The 7,320-nt window shown below is 42.7% G+C and overlaps 1 protein-coding gene across 2 annotated transcripts in view; it reads left to right on the top strand.

The window, feature by feature from the left end:
• The window catches only part of ARFGEF1 (ADP ribosylation factor guanine nucleotide exchange factor 1), a 93,298-nt gene that overhangs the window by 449 nt on the left and 85,529 nt on the right, over window positions 1-7,320 (top strand). The window lies entirely within an intron of this gene.

The raw sequence follows: 7,320 nt of genomic DNA on the forward strand, positions 1-7,320 counted from the left end.
AGGCAGGGGCGAGGGTCTCGCGGGGCTATTTGGGGAGGGGGCGGGTGGGGGCGTGGAGCGAGGCGACCGGAGGGGTGCCTGTCGGACCAGGTTTCGGCTTGGCTTGGGAAGAGCAGGAAGGAAGAAGAGAAGCGAGACCTTGGCTGCTGCTGCTGATGCATGAGACAGACAGGGCCTTTGTGATCTGGCACGGCGGCGGTGTTTGAAGCCGTGCACATTGAGGCGAGATGAGGGGGCTAAACGAGGCCTGGTGTGGGTGCGCGCGCGTGTATTGCCTTAGTCTCAGGGAGGAGTTGTGCGTGTGGATTTTGATGGAGTTTGTGCATTAGAGCAGTTCTCCCCCCTTGTTGACGGCGAAATCCAGTCGGTTGCCTTGACAGGGCTTAAATCGTCTCTCTCGCCCACACACACACCCTGGATGAATAGGCAGAGAAGGTGTGTACGGAGCTGACCTGGAAGAACAAGGCCGTCTGGGAGGGAGCAGGCGACAGGCAGCGTTGGGAGGGGGGGAGCTAAGAACGGAAGCTCTAGAAAGGGAATGATGGAAAACCAGGGACATTGACACCCTGCCTGCATTTAAAATTGATGTCTGCTTTTAGAATTGAGAGGTTGTTGTGTGTTGGGAAAGAATAAAATGAGAGAGAGAGAGAGAGAGAGAGATGTAGTGGTATGAGGAACCTTTTACAGTACATTTTTCTGTGTAGTTCAGTCAGGAAAAGACTTGCTGGGAGGAGAATTTGCCTTCACTTGTATGGTTATTGCAGCCAGTGTGAAAGAAAATATGGTATGGAAATCAGGTTTTGCAAGACTGAGCCATTTAGTTCTTAAATTGGGGCTTGATCCTTGCCCCACTGAAGTCATACTGAGTCATTTCATTAGAGCAGGAAGAGGCTGAGATGAAAAAAATGATTTGATGTCATAAAGAATCAAATGATATGCACTTATGGTGTTTTGAAGAAAGATGAATACATTTTTGGACTGACTTTTGGATTTGTTTAAAAAGAACTTTGTGTAACTTAATTCCTGGGGAATAAAAAATGTATTAAATCTAGAAGAACTGCTATATGATCTTCCTCCATATGATGACAACAATCATTATAATGCTGTGTTTTTAATAATGTTACTTGTGTGTGTATGTTTAAGGTTGTCCATTTAATAAATATATGTAAATAAAGAAACCATATAATTTCTGCTTGAAACTGCTGATCCAGAATGGAGATTCTTGAAAGGAAACATCTTTTGCATGCAGATGGCCTTGTTTAGGTTAGAACCTGCAGCCTAAATCAGAATTATATCTAGATCTGTATATATGTGTGTGTGTGTCCAAGAGAGGATACCCATCTGTACCATGCTGCTTTCATTAGAATGTGCATCCCCCTCCATGTTCTGGTACTATTATTCTCTCATTAATATTCAGCTATTGTTCACCAGGATTTCTCCCTCTCTAGCCTCAGTCATGGTACCAGATCTGCACTTAGATACTGTGGGTTTAGAAGAGCATAACTCTATTTAGGATGACACTGTGTGTTCTTAATGTTCTTTATTAATATCTTGCAGAGAGATCTGTAGTGTACAGTTTTTATTCCCTAGGTGTGTCCCAGGGTGGGATCTGTGGCTGCTTAAACCAAAAACTCATAGGTGGTGATGAAATTGGAATAATGGCTGAAAATATTAGAAAAGTTGCCATTGTGGTGCAGGAATCAAATCCAAGTTGTGTTATGTATGAAGCTTTTCTTCCTATTAAGACATTTAATATTTAACAAGGTTACAGTCCTTTACATACTTACCAGGAAGTTAGTACCATTAATTGGGCATGTGGGATTTGCTTCTGAATAAACAGAAATCTGTTTAGTTTAGAGTTAAATTTTAAAGCTGTAATCTTACCAGGAAGGACCTTTTATTGAACTCAGTGGTACTTACTTATGAGTAAATCTATGTAGGATCAAATTTTAACTGTGTTAATGCGCTAGCATAGCATGACCCATCCTATAATAGTCAAGGAAACTACAACATCAGCAACAGTTTATTTTGACCCAAATATTGACACAGTGTGTTACTACCTATTCATTGACATTGGTAAAAACAGCTACTTGCAAACAAAGAGGATACGACAGCACTTCTTATTACTACTAGTAATGGTTAAAATATTTATGTTATCTGGTTCAGGCAGAAGCTTGGAAGGTTCTGCTTTTAGTGTAACGCTCATTCATATTTATACAGAAAAAGGATACCATACTGGTTCAATATAGAAGTGCTGGATCGCTATTAAAAATGATACCATTGTTAGCCGAAAAGAGGTTTAAAGAACAGAGTAATTCTGGATTAGGAATGTATAAAATCACTTTTATACAGAATTTTTCAGAATTAGCTTGAATCTTGTAAAATGTCATGTTTTTCCGCCTTAATTTATGGCAGTGATATATGATTACTTGGATTTGTGAAGGCTACACTTGCAAATTAGATTTTTGCCTATCTTGATTGATTGTCCAGATCAATTGGTGTCTTTTTGCTTAAGGGTAAGGTTCCCCAGGTCCATAAAGAAGCGGTGGTTCATCCACTGTTGGTGGGGTAAAAAGATTTCCTTTGCTACGAAGTCCTGGCTGAGGAGGAGGAGATTGGATTTACCCTGCCCTTCACTACCCAAAGAAGTCTCAGTGCGACTTACAAACTCCTTTCCCTTTCCATCCTCACAACAGACACCCTGTGAGGTAGGTGGGGCTGAGAGAGCTCTGACAGAAACTGCTCTTTTTCAAGATAGCTCTTATCAGAACTACGGCTTGCCCAAGGTTATCCAGCCAGGTGCAATTGGAGGAGTGGGGAATCAAACCCGGTTGTCCCAGATTAGAGTCTGCACACTTCTAACTGGCTCTTTCTGCACTTTCTATTTTGGGGTAAAATGATGTAGCATGTAGTGGCATAGCAATTCCAGATATTTCTGAGTGGTACATCTTTTCTTGACCTGTTTTAATCTGACTTGAGGCCTGGTTATGGGATGCAGACTTCATTGATTTTGTTGATGAATGATCTCTTATAGATAAGAGTAATTCTTTCATGTTGCTCTTGTTAGACTTTTGAATTGCACTTTATACCATTGCTTGTACCAGACTATTGGACTGTTTGGAGCATTTGAGGTGGTATTTTTGTGGCATGGAGGGTTCTTTTGATCTAGAAGAATGCAGAGGCATTTTCTGAGGCACCTGCTTTATAAGATGTGGTTTAGGAAAAATAGATGATTTGATTCATTATATTTTGAAATGCCTCCTCCATCATGAACCCCGAAACAAAATTATTGCTAATATTCTATCCATATGGGAAGGACCCTCGGATCTGGAAAAAGTAACATTTTTGCTTGCAGATGAGGATGCTTATGTCTCTAATAGAGTTGCTCTAATTGCAGTGGCTGCAAGAAGGATTAGATCAAATGGTATGAGATCTTAGTTATAAACTTTTGGCTATGTTCTAACTTGCTACTGATTTTATACGGGTTCTGATCAGCAGTATCCTTGTAATCCTGTGAATTCTGTTAATTTGTTTTAATACTTATATATTGTTAAGACCTATGGTCAATACTATAACATCTACATCTACCTATATACTGTATTGCCAGTTACATTGAATATTTGTTCAGAGTTGCTGAATTATATCATATGGCATTCTGGAGCTCGATGTCATCCACTACTGAGTAGCCAGAAATTATTGTTTTTGCCTCAACTGGCTTTTGAGCATGGGAAACCTTTACCTTTACTATGTTCAATTGAGATAGGAAGAACAAGCTAAAATTGACATAAGACAAAATGGAGATAACTTTGGTGGGGGAGGCTGATGGTTTGGAACTGACTGATTACCAGTGCTGAATGGAGTCTGTTTGGTCCTATCTGACTGGGTAAAGAGCCTTGAGGTGCTCTGTTAGAGAAGCTGTTTGGTGTTGCCAAGAATGATTTCTTTCATTTAATTGGATTGCTGTTATCCTCCCTTCTAGACTTAGCCATTTTGGCCATGCTGATCCATACATCTGTAATTTCCCAGTTGAGCTACTGCATCTGTGTGAAGCTTCCCTTGAAGATAACCTGGAAGCTTTACTTGGTGTAAAATTTAGTTGCTTGCTTTTCCTCTGATGTTGGGTAGCAATGCATTTTAAAACAAGTCTGCTGGCTTTGAACCTTTTTGTGGGCTCACAAAGTGATGCATCTTTCCTTAAACCTTTTACCACTTGCAGTTTGCGTACCTGGAGAACTGCCTCTTCCCATGTGCAACCACATGCCAATTAAGATCTGCCCTACAGGCACTGCAGGTGGTGCCATCTACCTCTCAGTGATAGTGAACACATGAATGTTTTTTAGTCTTGTCCTGTGCAATAGACTGCTTGAGGAGGTGTCAAGGCCTCCTCATTAGCTCGTTCCAAAGGACATGTGAAGACCAAGCTGTTCCCCAGGCTCTTGTATGACCATTCAGACTGTGTTATCTTGCTGGGTTTTGATATGTTTGGGAGTCATTGGGCTTTCTGTGAGTGCCTTGTTTCTGTTTTCTGTTAGTATCTGATTTCTGTATGTTTTATTGACTGTAAGCCATCACGAAGTATAGAAAGGTGTGATAATTTTTTTGAAAAATTAATTAAATGTATCTACCAGGTAAGCAAGGCTGTGGTCTTTGGATATTTTTTCTTCTTCCTTGTGCTGGTGAAACTGTTTTCACATAACGGGTCTTGAATTTGATCCACCTCATATTTATTACATGAGGCCTGTACTGGCTCTGTCCCCTCCCCCCCTTCCAGTGTTTCTTTTGCATTCTTGATGCTCATTCACGGAGAGTCAAGGAGCCTTGAAAGTAGCACAACTAAAACAGACGATGCAGTAGATAACAATACAACTCTTTAGTAATGTATTGCAAATGGTTACTATATGAAATAAACAAAGCATGTTAATAATCTAGATGCTTTTGCTCCCTGCCTTTAATACCTATATACTGTTCAATATAAAGTTTCATGCATTATATTTTGGAATAAATATTTTCTACTTTTTATAATTTCATAGCCCAGTATTTTTACCTTGTCTTATTTTCCTTTGTAATTGGCTTAGAGTAATAATGAATGTCTAGTTCTGAGTATGGGCTTTACAAAGAACTTGACTCTTCTTTATTTTTTAAAAAAATTCTTAGTTATTTGCAGTGTTCGTTGTCGAAGGCTTTCACGGCCGGATTCATTAGTTGTTGTAGATTTTCTGGGCTGTTTGGCCGTGGTCTTGGCATTGTAGTACCTGACGTTTCACCAGCAGCTGCCTACCATTTTTCTTCTCACATTGACACAGAGAGTACGCCATCTTTCTGTGTTATACCTCTGAGGATGCCAGTCACAGCTGCTGGAGAAACGTCAGGTACTGCAATGCCATGATCACGGCCATACAGCCCGGAAAATCTACAGCAACTAATGGTTCTTTGAAGTGTTTTCACATATTAGTTTTTGTGTACGTTAATCTAATTTGTGTAACCACACCTATGAAGTGTTACCATCTTAGAGATGGTTAAGAGAGAGGCAGTGAGTCTTGCTGAAAGCATTGTGGGTGTAATCCTTCAGATTCATTTCAATAACCAGAGTTTAAATTTCAGGATCATGTACAGTCTGTTCTCACATTGTGGCTCACACATGAATTCTTCCTTTCCTGCTGTTTCCTGTTTCACCACTATATGACCGTTAGTAATCCGGATTAAAATAACACCAGGTGTACTCCTGAATTCCCTTTCTAATTTTTCTTTATACAGGGCTTCAAATAATCAATTCAGACACAGCACACAAAAAATATGCTGTGTGAACAAACCATATATTCACATGCTTCCTCCATCCCTTATTCATCTGTTGTAGGTGCTCTGTTTCAATTTTGGCTTGGATCTTATGGCTGTGTTCCACATGGTCCTTTGCTCCAGCCACTGCAGAGGACAGTCTTTACTGTGTAACTTGGTTCCTCTGCCCCTAGTATTTCCGTTTAACCAAGATCAGTGGCCTTCAATGAACCCTTATGCAAATGGAGGTGGTAGCGGAAGAAGACTTCCACCGTGGGGGCTGTCCTCCACTGTGGCCGGGACAAAGTGTATGTTGAATGTGTTCACAGGCTTTCCATAATTTACTGTTGCCTATCCAGTAACCTAGGGTTTGTGCTTGCCCTTCAACTCAGAATTACAATCCACAGTCTGAAACTGGTTTAAAGTCCTGGTTTGAAGACTAAATCCAAACTATGGTTTGCTTTTTTGGATGTAACAGCAAATTACGGTTTGTAATGAAGAAGTAGTAACTAATGGCGTAAAGTTCGTGGGGGCGTCGGGGCGTCAGCCTTCCCCGAAATTTTCAGGAAGGTTCTCAGCCTCCCCCAGGGGCAACTGCTTACAGCCACCCTTGCACCCCCACCCCATTCTGAAACTATGTTCAGCGGCTGGGTTGGGACCAGGAGGGAGGGAGGGAAGTTAGGGTGGGGGCTTGCTTCCTCCTGGAAGTGAAGCCCCACCCTCAGCTCCCAGCAGCCCTTAGTTCTGCTGGGCTGCACGTGGAGTCTGGCTTTCCTGGTTTCCTGCGCGCACGCACAAAGGTAGGAAGCATGCTTTCCCGGGCTCTCCCTTACTGCTGAGTCCTCGAGGCGCATTCGTTCAGCCTGCCTCTCTGCCCCCCTCACCCAGCTACCAGTAAAATCAGCGCGGACCAGGAGGGGAACTTGACCTGGCAGACTTGCCCTGCTGAAGGGAGCGCCGAAGCTCAGGGGCTGTGGTCCCTCCCACATCCCGGACGGCCTCCACGGCACCTCCTCCACTTCTTGTGCCCGGCTGCTGCCTTCCTCTGATTCCCCTTCGCTGCTGCTCTTGCTGCTGCACGCTGGGACCAAGTTGGCCGGCTTTGTAAGGGCATGGGTGGGGTGAGGGCCTGAGAGAGGGCAGTGTTCAGTGAGCCTGAGGCTGAGTAGTCCAAAGGAAAACTGCCTTTGCTCTCTTTGGAATACCCTTCCCATCCTCCCCACCCATCTGTTGTGCTGCTTTTATTCTCTCTCTCGCCCCGTTTTTAACCCCCCCTTCAGTTGTACTTCAGTTTCATCTGAGTGTGTGAGTGCCCCCCCCCCGGGCTTCTACTCTCTTTTTATTCCCCTTCTCCCCCCTCCCCCCACATTCTCCTCTCTTTTTATTCCCCTTCTCCCTCCCCTCCCCCCACTTGGGCTGCCTCTTCATATAAATATGTGTGTTTTCTCCCCCTCTTTTGTTTCTTTGTTTTTAAAATCCCCCTTTTCCCAGTGTTCACTTTTGTGGCATTTTATAGTCTTCTCTGTCACATTGTGCCATGGTGCTGAT

The sequence above is a fragment of the Gekko japonicus genome, unplaced genomic scaffold, assembly GCF_001447785.1.
Source record: "Gekko japonicus isolate JY-2015 unplaced genomic scaffold, Gekko_japonicus_V1.1 scaffold88, whole genome shotgun sequence".
NCBI lineage: Eukaryota > Metazoa > Chordata > Lepidosauria > Squamata > Gekkonidae > Gekko > Gekko japonicus.